Below are 18,090 nucleotides of genomic sequence, written 5' to 3'. Positions count from 1 at the left end.
CCCCCAAGCGTGGTTGTGAGTCTCCCAAGACATCCCATCCTCAGCCCTTGGTACAAATCTACATGTGTGCAGACACATACTCCCCCATTTCAGACTTGGTGCAGTGAATGCCTGTACTGTGCCAGCAATGCACACCAGGCAATTTTTAGGAGCAAAACACAAACATTTCCAACAAAGTATCACTGCAGATATTCGCCAAGTGTTGCTGCCACTTCTTGGCTGTGTCTGGAATATATTCTAGCTTGAACACAAAAGTAAATGAGTAGTACAAGTTCCAAGCTACATGAAAACAGAGGTGATCCTGCAGTTTCACAGTCTTCCTGAGACGCTGGCCATGTTGCTACTGGGTGTATCTATGTTCCAATCCAGATAGGACCCCTTAGGAGATGTAAAAGTTTTTCAGGGCATCTCTGCAAGGAATTATTCTGAAGTGGAGGGGACACTTTTTCAGGAGAAAAGAAATGCCCAGTTCTAAATTTGTTTCAATTCAGTGCAGTGAGCTGAGGGTGGATTACACTAATTTGGCATAATACACCTTTATTCTAAACTAACAGACCCAATCTATGAAAAGATTTCAGATTAACTGTTCTGCATGAAACACACTACCTATTTTGAGTTGAACTACCCTGTCTGGACAAACCACCAGGTTCATATTCGAAAGCATCAACAATCTCCAAAAAACTTGAAGCCTAAGGCCACGCACCACAACCCAGGTTGCTGTGAGGAGCTGCACACCACAGCAGCTGTTTTGGAGAGACTGTTATGAACGAACGCTAAAGCAGACAAGCCAGGTCAGGGGGATTAAAGATCTAAGTGGCTGCCCCAAGAGATACCTCGGATGTCAAACTGAATTCAGCTTCAACCAAGGGCAAAGGGCTGAAGTCAAGAAGAGACTTCCCTCTATGGACATTGTAACGCAGCTACAGGATTTTGAGCTCCCTCCAGCTGCAGCACTAAGAAGATGACCTGCGAGTCTCAAGGGCATTTCAGAATTGCTCCTGTGGCATGTCTACATTGGCAGGGGAGAAGCCCAAGACCAAACCAGCCATGGCAGCCAGCCCAAACAGCAGTTACATTGCCTGCTTCCCCTCCAGATACACAATGAGCTCATTAGCCACAACCACCATCCTCAAGAGCACCTGGACTCTGCAGAGACGTATTTCTCCCTTCCACCATGGTCACTGCTCGAGCCATCACCTGTTTGAGCATGTCCTTTCCCTAACCATCTCAGTCAAAAAAAGGGGACAAGTCCCTTCAAGCATAACCTCTAAAATTAAACATCCTAACTCCTGAAGCAAGGACTGCCACAGACTCCCCATGAGCAGCTCAGTGAGTTGTTCAAGGCAAGGCTGATTACTGCTAGCAAGGAACCACAGCATTTGGGGAAATCTCACCAAGCTACTCTCAGATGACTTTGCTTGGCCTCTGGTGACAGCAAAGGTGCAAGAGCGCAGCACAGGGCAATGTCCATGGCCAGCAGTGCTGAGGTCCACATCACGATAGCAAGAATCCAACTTGCATGTGTCTCTGCAAATTGGGCTGTCCCTCTGACAGCCTCACAAGCTGTCCCCTTTCCCCCTACCATGCCCCAGAGCACTGCTTGGGGGAGAGAAGTCATGGAGGAGACATTCATACAAAGTTGAGAAGAGATAAGAAAAAGAAAAGCCTTCTCTGAGCTGGCGATTTCAAAAGGAAGCAATACCAAGTAAAGCGACCTGCAGCTGGAGCTTTGCAAACGCCACAAAGAGCATCTTTATGTGGCACTTTGCAGCCGATGTGAGCTTACTTGGCTAGCCTGCCCAGCGGGCTCAAGGCAAGGCAGCTCTCTCCCAGGAGTCACGCAGTCATGGTTAGTGTGGCCACGAGGCCAAGATGACAAGCCCTGCTGAGAGGCAGGGTAAATTAGGTCAGGCTTGGCATGGCCCGACATGGCTTCCAGGCAGCCAGAAGCATGGACCGAGCTCAGCATCAGGCTAGGCATACTTTGAAGGCACCCAGAAAGATCAGCTAGGCTCATACTCTAGCCACTGCAGCCCACAGCCCTGTTACCTGTGAAAATCCTCTGTGGGTAATCTCCAGTGCCAAAGCGACAAGACAGCAACTTCCCTCCCACACACCTCATCCTTCCCAGTATTCACTCTCCTCACCGAGGAGAGGAGAGAAGAGAGTATCAACGATTTGTCTTTGAAGAGTTTCCCCCCATCAACCAGCACATACTGTTGTACGAGATCCTTTAGCTATTGACTTGGAGACCATCTGAGTTACTCAAATTCATTTATCCAGGTAAGACAGCCACCAAAGCACCCTTCATTATGCCACAGCCATCTTGGGCAAACCACCACTGACCACAGCCGTAAAAGTGCCCAAGGTCTGTCTGTACCAGAACGTGCACTGTTGACCATTGCTGATGTGCAATTTGATGTGCCACTAATTACACTCATCTGGAGTGTAGGCTTAAAAACACCTCACACCATAAGGTTTGCTGGAGATAGAAAGCCGTCCACCAACGTAGAAGAACATTTTGGGGCAGGACTTAATGTCTTGTTCCGTAGTGCTGGAAGGCTACAGAGTAAAGCTGACTCATTCCCCCTATCTGGATGGGTTTGGCAGCAGGATGGAAAAATGTTGGACGGAAGGGAGTTGCTCCTTGGAGCCCGTGCTAGGGGAGGGGGTAGGCAAAGACATTCCCAACCAGACCTCCCTGCAGCTCTGCGTCACACAGAGCCTCTGGCCAGAAGGGCAAAGCCAAAGGCGCAGAAATGTGTAACGGACCCTTCGTGAGCTAGGACCACCCAGGCACATCGATGCAACGACTAAACTGGCTGCCCCCAGGTCTGTAAAAAGATGAAGGGCAATAGATGGGGAGAAAAAAGGAGAGATCAAAAAATTTGGCCACAGCACCGGACAGATTGAACAGTATTGAGCAGAGACTGAGGAGAGAAGGTGTGTTGCAACAAGTGTATGGTACCTCCCCAAACCTCCAGGCAGAGTATGAGCTCTAAATAGGGACATGTGGCCATTTCTTTCACAGCTGAGTGAAGTACAAAAAGTAAATGGCCAGCATAAAAATAATGAGGAAAATGAATGAAAACATCAATTCCAAAAGAACTATTAGGATCCAGGGCCAGATTTCGAAATTCTCAGCTTCCACAATTGAAGCCAGATTTTCAAAAGCATTCAGTTCTTGACATGCTGAGCTCTCCTGAATAGGCAAACAACTTATTTCGATGCCTAAATGGGAGCTGACCTCTTTTGAAAATGCTGCCCTTAAGCAGCCTGCAGTAGTGCAAAGCAAGGAACTTTATTAATCAGGCAGCTTTCGATCTGCCCGGTGTCCCTGCGAGCGCCGCCAGAGTGGGCTGCAGCGGGAGAGGCGGCAGAGGTGGGGAGCGGAGGAGGCCCCAGGCGTTCCCTTTCCCTTCCCAGAGGTGGTGGTCCCAGGCAGGGGGCTGTGCCGGGAGCTGCAGGGCTGCTGCGTGACAGCGTCCTGCTCTGCTGCCTCCTCTCCCCAAGGCAGGTACACTACGAGATACCCCTGGCTGCCGACACTTCTGCAGCCACCGACACTACCAGCCTCAACAGCTCCTGCTTAATTGCTATCTGGGAAAAGAAAGAGTTAAAGTAATTTAAAGAGCTTCAAGGGGGGAGGGAAAACAAAAATTATTTGTTTATTTATTTTTAATTCTTTCCTGCCAGGTTAAAATAACAATTTCCTGTCAGTGGAGCTCTAAGTCCCTTTCAGACAGCCCAGTAAATCAAAGGAGGGGCCATTAGGAGAACAAAATTAACGAGAGCTTCATCAGATATGGAGGGCTGGTGGGGGTGTAAAATCTGTCGGCTCGGCTTCCCACCACACACCTAAGCCCACCGAGGCCCCTGCGTGCAGCCCCAGCTGTGCCGTGGCGATGGAGGGCACTGCAAAGGGAGCGGGGCAAGAAAGAAAAACCAGAGGTGAAGATATAAAAGGGAAGAAAGGCGCGCGCATGTGCGGGGGGGGTGAAAAAGCTCGAAAGGAAAAAGGGATCTGAATTAAGCGCAGGCAGCAGGAGAGGTGTTTGCTGATTAGAAGCTGAAGGTTTTACTGAGGAAATGCTGCTCGCAGTCCCAAGCCCCCTCCTGCTTAACAAGGGCCGGCCAAGCAGCCCTTGTTACTGCCACACTGTCTGTAATTTACAAGGCTCCCAAATAGGAACCAGCCTCTGCCCCGGCTCCAGGACAGCATCCCCGCACCACACACCCCAGTTCCTGCAGGCAGGCAGGGGGGAAATGCAGAGGCAGATTGGGAGATGGGGAAAACTCACCGATGCACACGAGGGCGGTTTGGGGTTGTGCCAGGCAGCCAGACCCCGAGCACCTCTTCGTGCAGGGGAGGAACGGCAGGAAAGGGAAGGGGCTGCTTTGCACTAAGGCAAAGGCTGCAGCAACTCAGGTCCGGCTACCAGCTGGGGACACCCTGGGTGACTCTGTAGAATTCACTGCAGCTGGTCTCCGTTTCCACCAGGTCAAGTAGGGACAATGATACTCCCAGTTCTCCATTTTATACATTGAGACTTAAGCTCTTCAGAAAAAGCAATGTCTTACACAGAACAGTGTGCCAATTTTACTTGTAATCATTAGTTTTTAATACAAGACAGTATTTTTGTTGTTGTTCCATAGAGCTTAAAGCACTGAAAAAGAAAATGTAAAAGAGAAAAGAGCCACAGTACCCCTTTGCTTTAGAAATGAAGGAACCTGAGGGCTGGAAGAGGAAGCCAACCTGGCCCAAGGTTATACAGTAAAGCAGTGGCAGGGCTGGAAATCAAAAGCTCTCCGACTGGGACCTCCATCCCATCAGGCATGTTGTTCTTGGATCCCCAATCTTTCACATCCCATCTGAAAAAAGCCACCATTCAACTGTATAATCCTCTAGCTGAAAAAATACTGTCCAGGTGACACATCTGAGCAGGTCAGCTGCAAAGTCCCCGCATGATTCCTAGGCATGGACGGCAATCTGGGTACCCCGACTGTTTCTCCCAAAATGATCAAACAGTAACATCCCAGAGGGCAAAATTAATTATCCCCACTCCAAAGTATTAATTTCACACCGTTAAGTTATACTCGCTCTCTCTGAAAGGGTTTGGAAAAGGAGAGGCTTGCAGCAGGAGAGATGCTCCCCCTCCCATGTAACAGCATGGGTGTCCAATGGGGATGGGGGTGCAGATGCCGTAGGGAGAGGCAGGATCCCGAATGGGAAGTGGGTGGTGTCAGGAGGGTGCAGAGAGAGGCAGCATCCAACGTTACACCACCATGTTTAAAGTCAAGGAGGTAGCACAGTGTATGTGCAAACAGGGATAAAAGCTTGTCTGCTTCCCTCTGTAGCACTGAAGCTCCTGACTTCAGAGTGCATTAGCTCTGTTAACATAGCCCCTGACTAACTGTGTGAGGAGTTGTTCCCCCCCCCCCCCGGCTTTTTAAAAGTGATTAGGCAAAAAAAGACTCTCTTACTGGCTACTTGTGAGCTCAGCGAGTCCATCAAGAAGCCACAACAGAGCAAGCGTGGGATAAATTCACACTCATAGTTGGGAGAAGGACAATATCCAGAGCAAAACCTGGCATGGCACCACCACCGTGCAGATGAGCGAGTTCGCCTGCGAACTACAAATTGCGCTTTGGCGCTGGGTGATCCTAAAAAAGAACCACAGATTTTCTCTAAGCAAGTCCTGAGCAATTCAGTGGAAATAGACACCTCTCTAAAAAATAAACTAAACTCGCAGGTGAAACAGCTCTTTTTCCTTGAACAGAACTGCTCGTGCAAACCAAACAAAACATGCAGTGATCTTTGTGACTTTTTTTCTGTCTTGCTCAAGACGAAGCTACTGTCCTGGGCAGCTCCTTTCCACAACAGCCTGTGGTATCGCCAGGGAGGGGACTCGGCATGCTGGCTTCAAATTAGCAACAGGATGCAAAGCCTTCTCATTGCCTGTCTGACTTTTGCTCGCACCCCTGAAGACCCAACACCTGCAGTTTCTGGCACCTCTCCATCCAATGGTTCCTCTGAAATGAGCGCCACTTTCCAGTGGGCATTGATCAGGCTGACTTCACTGAGCCCCAGCAAACCCCTTCACGTTGGCATTTCGTCAGCCAGTGAGCGTGAGGCCACTTGAAGAACGAAATGCCACCCTCATGCCGGCCACGGGCTCCCCAGTGTCACCACAGTGGCAGCACAGCGAGTGCGGCTTGCCTTGGGCAATGCCTGCAGCACAGTGGTCCCAGGGTGGCTGGACCCACCAGCCTGAGACAGCTCTGGTGCAGGTGGGCCAGGGATGCGAGGATGGCCTTGCCCCACAGGATACGCCTCCCTTTTTCCACAGCTACCAGGAGAGGAGCCCTGTGGTAAAACAGAGTATGCACACCGGCTTTCGCTGCCCCTTGGAGCGCCCCAAAAACAGCTCCAGCCCTTGAAAAGACAAGGCTAAAGAGTAAGAAAGAAAGAAAACCCGCGTCCTTTCTTCAATATCATGCTCCCCCCATGCCCTAGACACTTAATTTCCCTCCTTCCCCCCCGGCTTCCCCCTCCATTCTGAGTAAATTCAATTTGACAACCCTGCTAATTGGATAAACGCTGCTCCCTACGCTCCTTTAAGGCTGCCCGCTTTTCTCTCCTTGTTTTTGGAGGGCGATTGTGGCTGTTCTTTAACATGAATTCCATCTGCTTTATTTCTCCTCTGCCCATTCAAGACCCCTCCTGAATATGTATGAGGGGCTGCGCCCCCCCACCCCCTTTCTCCTCCATCCCACCTCCCTCCCTCATCACCCCCCCACACCCCGTCCTTCTCCCTGCCCTCTCCCATTGCCCGGGACAATAACCCCCCAAATGCCCCCTTCTCCCACCCCGGCCCTTTTTGCTTTAGATAAACACAGGCAGTGTCAAGTGTGAGGAGGGGGGGGGAAGGATGGGGTTCAACTGCCAGTCAAGCCTCGGGCCCTCAATGAAGCCCGGAGGCCTACCCTAATCTGCTGCATGCTTGCCATATGGGAGCTGTGTTGCCCTGGGAAACACTAACAGGCAGAACGGAGCTTAATAGAGTCCATATTCATTGTAATGCAGTGAAATGGCTCGAGGGACTATTGCCCCTTGGGTCTGTTTTCATTCTTCTGTTCCCCCTCTTTCTTTTCTCTCTCTCTTTTTTTTTTTTTTTAATAAATTTTTTTCCTCCCTCCTTCTCCCCCTCCCTTCCCCCCCCCCTCCTTTTTTTTTTTTTTTTTCTTTCTTCCTTTCAAAAGGACCAAGTCCCTGGAGAGCTCTAATCTGGAGAGGCTGGGGGCTCCCCGAAGGGCCGGCCGGCCAGCGGGGCAGCAGCGGGAAGGGGGAAGGGAGAGGGTGGAGGTGGTCAGGGAGGCGAAGGAGAGGTGGAGGGCAAGAGGAAAGTAGCAACTAATAAGCATGCAGCCAGCCAGCTGTCAAGATGCTGACAATGCTGCTTCGGGTGCAAAGAGCCCGACAGCCAGCGCTGGCACAGAGGCTGGCGCAGGGTCCTCCCGGGGAAGCGCTTGCCTCCCCTAAGAGCCTCCGTCCTTGTCTGCCGAACGCGGCACAAGCAGCAACAACAACAAAAAAACCCAAAAAACAAAAAACAAAAACAAAAAAAAAAAAAAAGAGAGAAGGGCGCAGATGGAGCGTGCTAAGCAGCCTCTTCAGAAACAAAGTGCACCTAGGAAACAGATGTTGTTGCTGCAACAAGCCCAGAGCTGCTGGCTGCTCTCTGGCTCCTTCTCCCAAGCGCGCGAGGGGGGAAAGCAGCCCCGCAGCAGCCGCCGGGGCTGCCCCTGAGGCTAGGACAGGGTGCCTCTCTGGTCAAAATCTTTCAGTCCAACTTCAGTCCCAACGTGGGAGAGCTGCCATAGCTTTAGACCAACTTTTCCTCTGCATTCCCCATCCTTCTCATCCTTGATCCACCTGTAGACTCTCCAGCCTCCCAGCTAACATCTTAATTTAAAGAGCTGAGGACGCCCAAAGGGAGTGCGCATCTGCAGCACTTACTGAGGGGTGCAGGTCGTGCATCTGAGGGGTTGAACACCAAATGTCAGAGAATCAGCAGAATTGCTGGTACTGAGGTCCCGCGAGACCCCGACCAAGTGCACACAGGGTTGCAGCTCAGCCTACTCTCATGCCAAAGTTGGTGTCAGGAAAAAGTGTCAGGATCCTCTCAGAAAACCACATCAATGTAGCCACACAGTTGTGGAGATCAGTTACCCGCTCTGGAGTGTTTTCAGTTTGCCCCCACACCTGCTACAAACTCAGCTCACAGTGCAGCAAGAAAGTCTGACTTATCTGAGGCTGGGGACAACGTTGCATCTTCGTGGTGAGAAACCCTTCAGAGGAAGCAGAAGGAAAGGGGTCACCCATTGACACAAGTGTGATGTGAAAACACACCTTCAGTCTTAGAAGCAGGGGATTTAAGCACTGTATTACTTCCCTGAAGCATCCTATCTCTTGCCATATGAAAACAATACCTGCTTTATCATTCACATCACAACTAAAGCCAGAGATCAGTGTCAATGCAGTCAGAGCTGCAGACAGATGCCCTACTAAACACAGAGTGAAAACCATCCCATGTCCTAGAGAGTTCACACCACTGGCTAGAAGGGTTACTCACTTCAGGGTGTTTGATACAAGCAGTAACAAAATTTATCTATCTACACCTTTTCCTATTTGGACAGAGAGGCAAACCATGTAGCAAGGAGCTGAGAATGAGGGCGAGCACGCACCTGGGCAAGGAAAGCCCAGGGGATGGCTCCACTGGGGGCTGATGCTGTGGGACCCACAGGATGGGCAGCGAGTGCCAGGCGATGCTGCTGGTTCTGGTCTGGGCTCCACCGCGCTGAATCCCACGCCAACACGAGCCAGGTGTCAGGTTGTTCCCCTCCCTGTCAGCAACTGCAGCAGAGGAGAGCGCCGGGAGGGATGGGCAGCGCCCGCCAGGAGCCGTCATCGCGCAGGCACAGATGTGCCTGTGGCTAGTTTACATTAGTCACGGCACTGCTTTTGTTGTTCCCTTCTCATCCTTTCCAAAAAAAAAAAAACAACCCCAAAACTTGAAGTCTGAGGTTGAGGCTCTAATCGCCTCTTGGGTTAGGGAGAGGTCAGAGAGGAGGCAGGCCCAGCAGACGCAGGGAAAGTGATGCCGGGCAAAAGCTCTGCGAGATACCAAAGGAAAGTGAGGAATAAAGGTGGCAGAAAGGAAAAGGCAGGAAAAATTAAATAGAGATGAGGGGGTCAAGAAAGAAGGAGAAACGGGGGAGTTGGGATTTTGGCCGATTTCCTTACGCTGCATTTGTCCCCACTGCTCCAGGAGCTGGGCAGGCAAGGAGCTGGCAATGTCACAGCTCACCTGCCACGTGTGCGCCCAGGCTCAAGTCCTTGCCCTGCCTTCCTCAGAGCAGGGGCTGTCACCTTGGACCACCACATCTCAAGCAAATCTCTCTCTCCCCAGCTGCCACTCTTCCACTTTATTTAAACATGGGTTACTCATGATAGCAGGAAAACCACTCCTGCTCTCACCAGAAACTCCGTCCTGCTCCAAGACAAAAGTTTAATCAACAGATGCACTTCCATAGTGTGCTCTGGTCCCAGTGAAACAGCATTTTTCCATGGAGAGAGCAGGACGCTCTCCTCCAAAGATGTTTTCGCTCAGCTCTGCGTTGCTTCCCCCAGCAGCTCTCAGAGAACACATACATCCAGCCAGCCCTCACCCCCTCAACCACAGGATACCGCCACATTGACCAAAACAAGCATTTCACCATTGATGTGGCAGCAATGCTATAAATCCCGCATCCTATACTACCTAATATCACCCTATGGCCTCTCTGCAGCTGGATCAGTGGTCAGGAACGGGCCTCGGGGAAGAAGGACCACGAATCATGGCAAAGGTGTGACACTGAGCTGCCCTGAAAAAACCAATCTCCATTTTATTGTCTCTGTCACGTGATGGGGTCAGGCTTGCAACAGGACAGACAATAAATATCACGGTGTCCATTCATGCTGGTAACCACCAGATGAAACACTCCTCTCTCTGAAAGCAGAATCCGTATAATATAAACCGAAACACAGAGGAGAGGTATACCAGACAAAAACCACCAGTCAGCATCTGCATGAAGCGCTGCAGGAGTGCTCGGGGAGCAGGGAGCGTTTTGGTGTGTCCGTCGGTTACGGCCACCTCTGAACCTGGTCTCAGAAGTTCTCACTCTCAGAGCATATCACAAGCCAGAGAGACAGCAGCTGCAGATGGTTTTTGAGAGCATCCCACTTCTTTATGTGCTTAAACATGAACCTACCTTTAAGTATCAAATAAAAAAAAATAACAACAAAAAAATCATCTTTGTCTAGGAACAATAGAAAAATCTTGTCCATGTCCAATTAGGAAAAATAATAGAGTGAAACAAACAAATAAACAACAAAAAAAAACCAAGCCAGAAAAGCCCACAGAAACTGCCGGTGGCACTGTTAAGCCTTCTTTGGGGGAAGTCGCAATGGGGAAATTTTCCTGCCGGAGCACAGCAAAAACTTGGGTAGCTTTCCTAGCTTTTGAGCCTTCTTCCAGTGTGTATTTGAGGAGCAGGGGCACCTACAGCAGCTGGAGTAAAAAACTGACCAAGCTTATATTTAATATGTCAGCAGCACAGCAGAAATACCTGCTAAAACAACACATCCAGAAAATCATAACAGAGGACTTGATTCTGCCACCTCCAAAATCAGCCTGATCTTTGCCATGACTTCAATGGGAGCAGGCCCAGAAACTGCATTAACAAGCACGAGGCTAGTTTAACACAGTTGACATCAAAATCCAGAAGAGCATACAAAAGAGACAGGACAAAGTACTCGCCAGTAACGTCAATACAAAGTTTAATCCCCAGATGGCTGGCTTTAGAGACACCCCCATCACCACCATAAAGAGAAACTGCCTTCTAGTTTGCACTCCTTTCAGCAATGACTTGTTGCTGGAATGTAAAAGAGCACAAGTCCATTTTTCTTGTCCTTTGAAGACGGTATTTAAAAGTTGGGTTTTTTTTTTCTCTTTTATAAATTTGGGAATAAATGGGAGATTTTACTCTCCATAGCTGTCACTTAAATGCTTTTCACTAACAATAATCATTTTGGTTATGGGAGCAGGTCAAAAGCCTCTAGGTCTCTGTGCTGGGACAAATTTCCCCTGGAAGACATGTTACTACTCCAAAAAACACAAGAGGAAGCTCGAGGCCAGCAAAACAAAGGGACAGAAATGACTGCCCATAGAAAATGCTCTGGCCGGTGCCAAACGCCTAGGTGGGGTGTGGGGGCTCGGCACCGAATGCCACCACCCAGATGGGCTGAGCCACGGCCCTCATTCATGCTGTGACCAGCAGCTGCCGCGCTGCTCCAAAATCCCACGGGGCCCACCTGGAGGTGAAAAATGATGGGGGACACACTCGCAGCAGGGTCTTGGGACGCGTGACAGATTTCCCCTGCCCCAGAGATGAAGAGGAGATGGTCGCATCTCTTGGGCTTTTTTAAAGATTGTGTCTGCATGTCATTTGCCCTGTTTATCATCCCAGCAATAAATACACCTCTCCAAAAATGACAGTCCAGTTGAGGACAGCAACCCAAACATGGGCAGGAATGGAGCAAGACCTTGCATCGCTCAGCAGAGATGGGCAGGGCCAGCACCTGGTTTCTCCCTCTCGGCAAGGCGGTCCTCCACAACAAAAGGATGGAAAAACGGTGCTGCCCCAGAGCCTGGGGAGGGAGGCTCACCTGCCCGTGCTCCAGCCAGCCATTAGGACACGCTGGTGAGAGCCACGGCCAGTGCCTGCCAGGCAGCAGCACCCGCACCGACGGGGCACAGCACAGACCCGTCACCGGCTCCCCACTTTTTACCCTTGCCCGTTTACACTCGCACCCACGTTGTGAGCGCGAGCACACAGCCAGAGGCACCTCCCCAGGCCCTTCACACAATAAGCACCAGCAGCAATTCCAGCTGCAAAGTTTGCGTTCTCTGACGCACAGTTTACTTTCTCAATTCCCCCGCATCCCGCCCCTGCCACTTACCCCTCACTCCAAAAAGGCGCTCTCAAACAGGCTTAAGCTTTAAACAAATAAGGGCTTGGAAAGCAGCAGCCTGCTCCTGTTTCCCTCCCCACCACCCCTGCTCTCCCCCCGCCGCCTCCACCTCTGAGCCGTGGCGCAAGCAGAGCTGGCGAGCGCCGCGCAGGCATAGAAAACAAACACGTGGAGCAGAGCCAGCTGTGAAGTCGGATTTGGCATACGCTGTTTGCAAAAGGCATAAAAGCACATAGGAGAAGGGGGAAGGGGAGAAGGGCGGTAAGGCGGGGAGCCGGGGGTGCCCCGGCCTCAAGGGGAGAGCGTGGCTCCGTTACAAAGCCCTGGCGCACGCCCACAGGAGGGTCTGTACGTACGGGTGCTGATCTTGTGCCCTGTGTGGATGCGGACGGGAGAAACAGGCCTACAGCAACATCTCCCGAGCTATTTGGCATCATGCTTCCTCACCCCTTTCCTAGCGAGCTGGACTGTTTTTTGCATGCGCTTGCCCTCCCTCCTAGGCAAAATTAGTGTATTCTGATGCAACACATGAAAAATAAATACGCATTTACCTCCTGGTGCTTGCAATTCTCCCCCTTTCTTTCTTACGGTTTCTTATTCCCCATACACATTATGATCCAGGGCCCCACAGCGCAGGAAATCCTGACCCAACTTCCCCATCACCTCGGCTGAGATTACATATGTTGAGGGCATGCATTCACACTAATCCTCCTCCTCAGCATTGGGTGGTTTTTTTTATTTATTTATTCTCCCCCCCCCCCCCCCCCCCAACTGTCCCGTTCTGGAAGGGTTTCAGACAAAATATCCCTCCTCTTACACCCAAGCTCCCATGGGACGTCAGCTCGGGTATTATTCTGCCCTCACCAGTCTGGTCTAGCCATAGGAATGGCACTTGCAGGCTTCAGGAATGGATCACCTATGGCCTTACATCAACACTGGATCCACACAGGTTTTCCTCCGTCTCCCTCCTCTCCCAGTCATCTCCAAGTGAAACGAAACAGAAGCCCATGCACTTTGCCTGGTTTGGGGTAGAATCCAGCAATTTGACGTGGTTTGCTTGTGGTTTCCACCCAAAACCATAAACCAGCCCAGGTTTGCTTGGAAGGTCCTCAGCTGTGTTTGGAGGCGGTAAGAAAAGCAGCAGTGTCCTACCTGGTCTTGGACCTTGTCCAAAACAGGCCAGCAGCTGGACAGATTAACCGTCCAGGCTGACCACCCAACCACCTGCAGACATGTTTTCACCAGTCTCGTTACCACCCCTGAAACACAGCAAGATCTTTCCCCTCTCTGTGCCCGCCATGAACACTTGTCCCTCAGCATCACTCCAAACCACTAAACTGACAACAAGAGACAATATTTGGATATCTCTCTTCCTGTGAACTACATTATAGACCCCTGATCGCAGCCAAGGAAGGTAACTTACCTTGGAGAAATCTTGCAATTGCCTTTTTGTTCTTGGGTGGAATTTACCGGAGTGCCAAAAAAAGCCATGGATCGCTGCAAATAAAGCGTTGCTCAAAACCAACCAACCCACTCTGATCTCTTTCCTTTTGGGAGCAAATTAGGTATGGCAAGACAAAGAGGGATAGAATCTCATAGTCATGGAGGTTATGACGCCATATTTCTGGAATTGCTTCTTCATCTATTGGACAAAACATATCCCTACCTTGTGTCTCAGCTTCCCAGGTTGCAAAAACACGAATAGCAAACCCCAGCTGGTACAAGCAGTAACCAGATGAACATGAGTCAGACAATTTCAGATTCTCAGATGAAAGGTGCTAGACAGGTATGCAGTGTTATTATCTGTGCTGCTTCCTAGTAGCCCCAGGATTTCTGGATTAGTAAAATACAGATGTCAGCATCCTGGGGATACAGCCTCAGTAACTGAACCAAGGAGGGAGGGGCAGGCTGATTACAACAAGGGGAAAAAATATGAATTTGCACCACACAAAATATTGTGGTTAAGGGAGACAGCAACCAAGAGATTATGACAACAGAGAACAGGATAATTCAGTGGGGTTTGTCAGACTAAACTTTCTGTAATCACAGACTCCAGGGAAAGTGTTTGTCAAGCAAACATTCAAACATGCAGCTGCCAAGAACTAAGTAAACAGAGAAGGAGAAGCAGCAGAGTCAATGTGGCACCATTTGCAAATGCCACATGATCAGCTGTCACAGGCCAACCGAGCCCATCAGCAGGCACTAGTGAAGCCAAGGGGCTGAGCTACTACAGGAAGACCCACCACCAGGTTAGACGAACAAGGAGCGATTCACGCCTTCAAAATATTTTCATCCAGCACAGGATTTGCAGACCTGGGTAGGTGTGGGTACAGCGGTCTGTGTGGGTTCAACGGACACTTCCCTGCACCACACACGTACACATGCAACCACCTGGGCAAGTGAAATGAAGCCAAACTCCAGGCTGAAGGGAGTCCTCCAAGATAACGAACGATACCCAACAGCTATTGGTATCATGCATTTATTTTTAGTCCCACTTTACCTAGAAGCCTGTGGTGGTAGTTACTGTGCTTATGAGGAGCCAGAGAACAAAGTCAAACACACCACAGATCTAAGGGAAAGTCAGCTGATCCCCGCCCTGAAACCAGGGGTGCTTGGTGGCACTGAGCAAGTGAAAGGAAACATTGGTCTTCTGCTTCCCACTCAAGTGCCTATCCATCAGTCAGTGCTTTCCGCCCATGGTTCGCAAGACTGCTGAAAAGGGTATGTGGATGACTTAAGGGGTCCAAGAAAAGGGATTAAAAATATGCAAGTTCAGACATGCTGTGCAGTAAGTTGTGCACATGAAATTTCCAACCAGGTCTACTGACCTCCATGGGAAAGCATTCAAGATTGCACATGTCAAAAAATAAAGCTGAAACCCATCACAGGCAATCCTGCACATGCATCTTCTGTCCACATGCTCCTCTTCTTCCTCACCTCATCCCAATGGGTGACACCAGAGTGGTGTTACATTCTTTTCCTACAGATCAGACCTCTCTTGGCTGTCTAGAAAGAAGTGTGCAAGATACAAGGTATGTTTCAAGGCCAGCATTGGATGCATCATTTCTCTATTAGTCACTGGCCACCAATGCACACACAGTGGTGCTGCTATAACCACCCCTTGGCATGTTTACAGCCAGCTGCACTCTGTGCAAGTGATCAAAAATTCACACACTGCAGCCAAAGCTGCTGTGAAGAGGAAGTTTGTGGTCTCCAGCCCAAAGTTACTGACACCGTCTTTGGAGCTGAAGATTGTGTTTATGTTCAGGAGGTTCATGGGGGGATTAGGAAAGCTGTTATCCCCCTAGCTAGAGAAATGGGACTGTGAAAGATCAGAGGGCCAGAGAGACTGCTGGTCCTCATGAAGAAGGGGCTTGCAGGTTTAGTTGTGGTGAATAGTGACTCTGCCTGAGTTTACACAAAGGGACTTTATGCATTTTACGCATACAGCATTGGTCCCCTCCAGCTCTGAGGGAAGAGGGTGGTCTTCCCAGGAGAAACCCATCCAGATTGAAGAGGCTGGATCTCCATACCAACAAACAGCCCAGCACCACAGACCAAAACCCGTGGGGTTTTTTTAATCAGGAGGTACATGACCTCCTCTGGAGTCCTGACACAAGTGCTCCAAGTACTTACAACCTGGAAGAGATCTTAATGAAGAGATAGAGTTGCTTTAACTTTCCCTTCTCTGCTCCCCTCCTGTATCCTCACCCTCAGTTTGCTACTGTGCAACAGCCCTGGGGCAATTAAGTCAGCAGCCTACACACCATGCAATATTTATGGCCCTAGGCAGTCACAAATACAGCGGAACATGCCTACGGAGGTTTTCCACCCGCCCATACCCTCCAACACCACAATCTTCTCGCACAGGAGACTGGCTCAAAACAGAGAGGAGGAACCAGCACTGCAACCTCCCAGCAGTCCCCAGCACAACCACAAGCTGCCCGGGGCTGGGGCTTGCTGCCGCCCTGGTCCCAGCAGTGCAGGGCTGCTTTGGTCAAAGGACAAGGTGTTTCCCAAGTATCTTGCACATCACGAGGCAAAAGTGCTCCCTGCTCTGCAACGGGAACAGCTGAAGCAGAGTTCAGCAGCATCCCAAATCCCACCAGGTGCTTCTGGCAGGGCAGGAAACAGCACAGCGGTCCTGACTCCCTGTAAGGAACATGGTGATCTTGTTTCTCAAACGGCAACCACGCTAGTTCTGGACCCTCACTGATAAATGAGCGCAGATTTCTCATCCACTCATTACAGTTTCCAACAAGAACCTTGGACTGTCGTTAGCATTTAGTCGCAAGAGCAGACTTTGGCTTGAGACCGTTCAGGTCACCTGGGCCACATAACACAACATAGCCCTATTTTAGGTCCAGGACTTTGGTGTTACCCTGCACAGCAGAAGTGGGACGACAAAGAGTTAAACCTGGTATAACCTCAAAAATCGCTCTTCGCTTTCCGAAGCAAGAACATCTTTGGCAGGGTCCCCATCTGGGAAATGACATCCTGTCCCTCCTCGCTTCCCCCTGTTCTCCCCCTGAACTCAGAACAAAGCACTGCACTGCCCAACATGCTCCTCCACTGGTTTCATCTTGGTCCAAATGCTTCTTGCGTTTCAACTCCTGCCAAAAAGAAATGCATTAAAAAATATATATTAAAAAAAAAAGGCATGTGTGGGGCAGGGGGAGAGGAAGCAGAGAGAGTAGAGGGAAGTCATTAAAATTGAATCTTGATTAGCTACCAGTGGTGGAAAAAGGAAACAGTGGGGAGAGGAGATTTTTCTCTTGTGATATGTCATCTTGAAGCTGAAACCAGTAGGCCCAGAGGAGACAAGACTTCTCCACACAATCCTCCACCTAGGACCAAACCTAACTTGCTTTATCTTTCCAGTCCACCATGTGCCACCTCATCATCGTCAGAAGAGGCATCTTCTTCCTCAAAACAGTTTCCTGCCAATCACCACACACATTTTTCACCACTCTCACAGCTGTAGCCCTCCCAGCGTTCCCCCACCCCGCACTGAGCCCCTGTTGGCAGAGGGCTGGAGGACACAGCACAGCTGGCCTGCCCTTGCTGGCCTTTCCGCCTTCGATACCAAACACAAAGGCTTGGCCATTGCAAAGCCATAGGGAATCCTAGAGGAAATGAGCCCGGAGGAGGTGGCTTGTACATGCTCTGTGGATAAGCTGGATGGGCCAAATGAAGAGCCCCAGACTGGCTCTGTCTCCCAAAGAGACACCCTCCAGCCAAAAAAAAAAAATTTAAAAAATCACATTGGCTAAAGAAGCATTTAAAAGCAAAACAAAAATCCAGTCCAATTTGGAGAGTCTGTAATAGCTGAACCCAGGGACATGCAGAGGATATTTTTTGTTCCCTCAGTACAAAAGTCCTTGGTTTCCCCTCCTCCTCATTCCAGCATTTCCCCATCGGGGGTGTCAGAGACAGTTCAAGGCCTCCCAGCAGCGCAGACAAAATTGGGTCTTGCTGCCCTGAGGACAAGTGGCTGGGGGGCTGCAGGTACCGGGGAGATTTGGGGAGCCCTGAAGAGCTGAGCAGGCTGAACCTGCTGCCCCTGCAGGATGGCCAAAGCGTCACCCCTCCAGCATCCCTGTGACCTGCCACAGGCCGGTGTTTCCCTCCAGGGTTTGGCTTCCCAAGGTGTGACTTTGGCTCGCAGGCTGCAGGGCTATGCCATTTTGATTCCCCAGGGCTTGCTTGTGCTACAGCTGGCACTCTGCAGCATGTCAAAGAGAGGGAGAGATTAACTCCTTTTTTAAGTATCTCATTACTGTTATATTTTTAAACACAGCTGGTCAAAAATTTTTTGGCAAAGCCATAAATAAATAAATACTTTAAGGAAATTTCCTGTGATTTGAAAACTTTACCTACTGGTCTAGCATTTATCAGATGGTATTCTCTCTGCAGTATGCATAAGCTCCACTTGCTTTCGATTTCTCTCCTATAAGGACCAAATCCATTGAACCATCGATAAAAGTTCAAGATTTCACTGCCTGTACCGTTTG

At 50.1% G+C, this 18,090-nt stretch overlaps 1 protein-coding gene across 1 annotated transcript in view; it reads right to left on the bottom strand.

Annotated features, from left to right (window-relative positions):
• BOC (BOC cell adhesion associated, oncogene regulated) overlaps positions 1-8,793 on the bottom strand; it is a 34,352-nt gene extending 25,559 nt beyond the window's left edge. Inside the window, 1 exon segment of the mRNA XM_050902714.1 lies at positions 8,749-8,793. The gene's annotated coding sequence lies outside the window, so the exon portion shown is untranslated.
• Between the last annotated feature and the right edge of the window lie 9,297 nt (positions 8,794-18,090).

The sequence above is a fragment of the Gymnogyps californianus genome, chromosome 1 (genome assembly GCF_018139145.2).
Source record: "Gymnogyps californianus isolate 813 chromosome 1, ASM1813914v2, whole genome shotgun sequence".
Lineage (NCBI taxonomy): Eukaryota > Metazoa > Chordata > Aves > Accipitriformes > Cathartidae > Gymnogyps > Gymnogyps californianus.
The sequence above is the reverse complement of the archived record's forward strand: the minus strand, read 5'-3'. Positions and strand labels throughout refer to the sequence as shown.